Source organism: Thamnophis sirtalis, unplaced genomic scaffold (assembly GCF_051295495.1).
Source record: "Thamnophis sirtalis isolate CommonGarterSnake01/CBP01778 unplaced genomic scaffold, rThaSir2_p1.2 scaffold_4, whole genome shotgun sequence".
Taxonomy (NCBI): Eukaryota; Metazoa; Chordata; class Lepidosauria; order Squamata; family Natricidae; genus Thamnophis; species Thamnophis sirtalis.
This window is the reverse complement of record NW_028261384.1, coordinates 140,058,387-140,060,944: the sequence shown is the minus strand read 5'-3', so window position 1 is coordinate 140,060,944 and position 2,558 is coordinate 140,058,387. Positions and strand designations below refer to the sequence as shown.

Genomic DNA, 2,558 nt, shown 5'->3' with positions numbered 1-2,558 from the left:
TGTAATTTCAAACGGTCACAAAATAACCTGATGTAAGACAAAGACTAGCTGTAGTGATAAAATGTATTTATTTGTGTAAAACTACAAGGTTGTGTCAGTGTCTCTGATTCCATTTGGACACCAGCTGTGCAATTCCCTGACAGACTCCTAGAATAAGATTATGCCGAGGATTTTGCCCTGTTTGATGAGTTTTCTGCCGTGAACTGAAGTTCAGCTGCCCCTCATCATTTCTTCAAGGGTGACGTCCATGTCTAGGCCTAATAAGGAACTGGACCAATGGAGGCACATTTTGCTGCAATCTGGGATGACTTTGCTGCCTCCTTTTTGGTTAGAACACAATGTCACTGTACAACATCCCCTCTTCTTCCCGTTGCGTAAGACGTTTCTTCCTTGTTGATCCAGGAACAGACGGAGTGAAGGAGTCCTGGATGCATCTGTAAGTGACCTCAGAGTCCTAGGGAAAGTAGAATAGAAGAAATGAGCTGGAAGGGACCTTGGAGGTCTTCTATTCCCGCCCTCTGCTCAAGCAGGAGATCTTATACTATTTCAGAGAAGTGACTGTCTCTAGACTCTTCTTCTGAGGAGCCATTGCTCATTCTGCCTGCAGGTGAGGAATCCACTGAGGACATGGGATTTCTCCATCATTTTATAGCATTTTTAAAATAAATAAGATCGACACATCTGCTGTGGCCTAGAAAGATTGCCAGCCCATCAAAGAAGGAGAAGGATTGAATATGTCTCATATTCTGGAGGGTTTTGAGATGCTCCTGAGAAACCCACAGGGCCAATCCCCTAAAACTTTTCCCCGACACTTAATTATAGGAATCTTTAATGCCTTCTAAGAAACTTGGCTTTTGAAAAAAAAATCATTTCTGTTTGTGTGGGCTTCAAGGCCTTTCAATTTCTTGGCCAACACATGATTGTGTAGACGGAAAGCCGTAAAGAGAATTATTCGGCTTCCTCACTTTTAAAGAAAAATCTAGTACTTCCAAAATCCCTAAATTCTTTGTTGGAACCTAAGCAAGTCAAGAAAATTAGAGCAGATGTTTAGGGAGCTCAGGACAAATGGTCTTTATGGAAGGAAAAATCATGTTTGCATTTAAGGGTTAAAACTTAGAAGCTCTAAATCCTATCCACATCATTCCTGTTTCTTCATGGTGGTTGGGAGACTCCAGAGGACACCATCAATAGTGGGGATAAAGCTCCAATGTAAACAGACCTATAAAGATATACTTCCCAGAAGACCCTGATTAGTCACCGATGAATCCCACCAGCTACCTTGACAGGTGAGGAAGTATCTGCTGTTGCTGCTGGAGGCTCCATCACTGCAAGGTCATTTCTTTCCTCTTTCTTTTCCGTGAGCTGAAATGGTTCCTGGGATGCTGATGCTTCCGAGGGAGAAATCATAATAATAATCATCAATAAAGAAAGATAAAATGACTTCTTTCCATCAATCCCACATATTGTTTGCCCTTCTCTCTCAGGCCTGGCTCTCCTTTCCTGCCTCCCCAGAGAATCTCTCTGTCAACATCTCCAAGCCCATCAGGAGCCACATCTAGGACTCCGGGTGAGGGAACCCTCGAACCCAAACCCTTCACTTACTGCTCTTCTTCTTCCAGCAATAAAAGGCAAGTGGAACCAGCAGGATTATCAGGATTATAAGAGGAATCGCCATCCAGTAATATCTCCAAATAGGATCTGAATCTTGGGTCAAAACTGGTTTGAGTAACGAAAAAGAAAAATGATTTAGTATTTTATGCAGAACATTTTTACTCTGCCTGTTATGGAAGGTTTAAACTCTATTACATCTACAAATGAAACAGATCTCCCCCACTTTTTTTTTTTTATCAAGCTCAGTTCTGGATTTTTCATGGAGCTCTCTGTAGAGTAGTTAACAATCCTGGAAAAGCTATTTCTTTTTCTCCAAGATTTTCTTCGTCCTTCGTGCCTTTCAGGGTGGCCTCAAGATTGAACCAAATCCAAATCTCCTACCTGGCTCAACTGTGATGTTTACTGCCTGGCTCAAAGAAGACTTCACCCATCGGTTGCTTCTCTTTTCCTCATAACTGCAAGTAAATTCTCCATTGTGGTTGAACGAGGCATGAGGGATTCTCAGAGAGGCATTTTGAAGAGGAGTTGTGGGTTCAGTGGAGGGATCCAGAAGACCTTCTTCCCTGGAGGTGATCTCCACCCCATCCTTGTAGAAATGGAACTTCTTCTCTGCATTGTCTCCTTCCGTTGAGCAGAGGAAGAGCAAGGGGTCACCTTCCTTCACCCTCTGGGACAACGGTTCCACTCTCAGCACTGGGGAAGGGAGGCCACCTGCACAAAATGTTCACAAGGAAAATATATACATTAATGTCTACCTTGAAGCAGAGGAGTTTCCTCAAATCATCCAGGCCACCTCCTTGAATCTAAGGTACCATTTCAATGAGGCAAAGCAGTGATATTTCAGATAATGGAGGTTAAATTGGAAATTAAGGAAGGAGACTGAATTTGACTTTAGCTTAGAGTGAAAATAACACAAAGTCTACCCCTTTTCACACAAGAGAGACTGG

General features: G+C 42.7%; 1 long non-coding RNA gene across 1 annotated transcript; it reads right to left on the bottom strand.

The window, feature by feature from the left end:
• Positions 1 to 1,228: 1,228 nt before the first annotated feature.
• On the bottom strand, positions 1,229 to 2,288 carry LOC148046894 (uncharacterized). Its single transcript, XR_015696288.1, has 3 exons — positions 1,993 to 2,288; positions 1,603 to 1,716; positions 1,229 to 1,388 (listed from the first exon to the last, which is right to left on the bottom strand). It is a non-coding gene; the product is annotated as an uncharacterized LOC148046894 (long non-coding RNA).
• Positions 2,289 to 2,558: the final 270 nt, after the last annotated feature.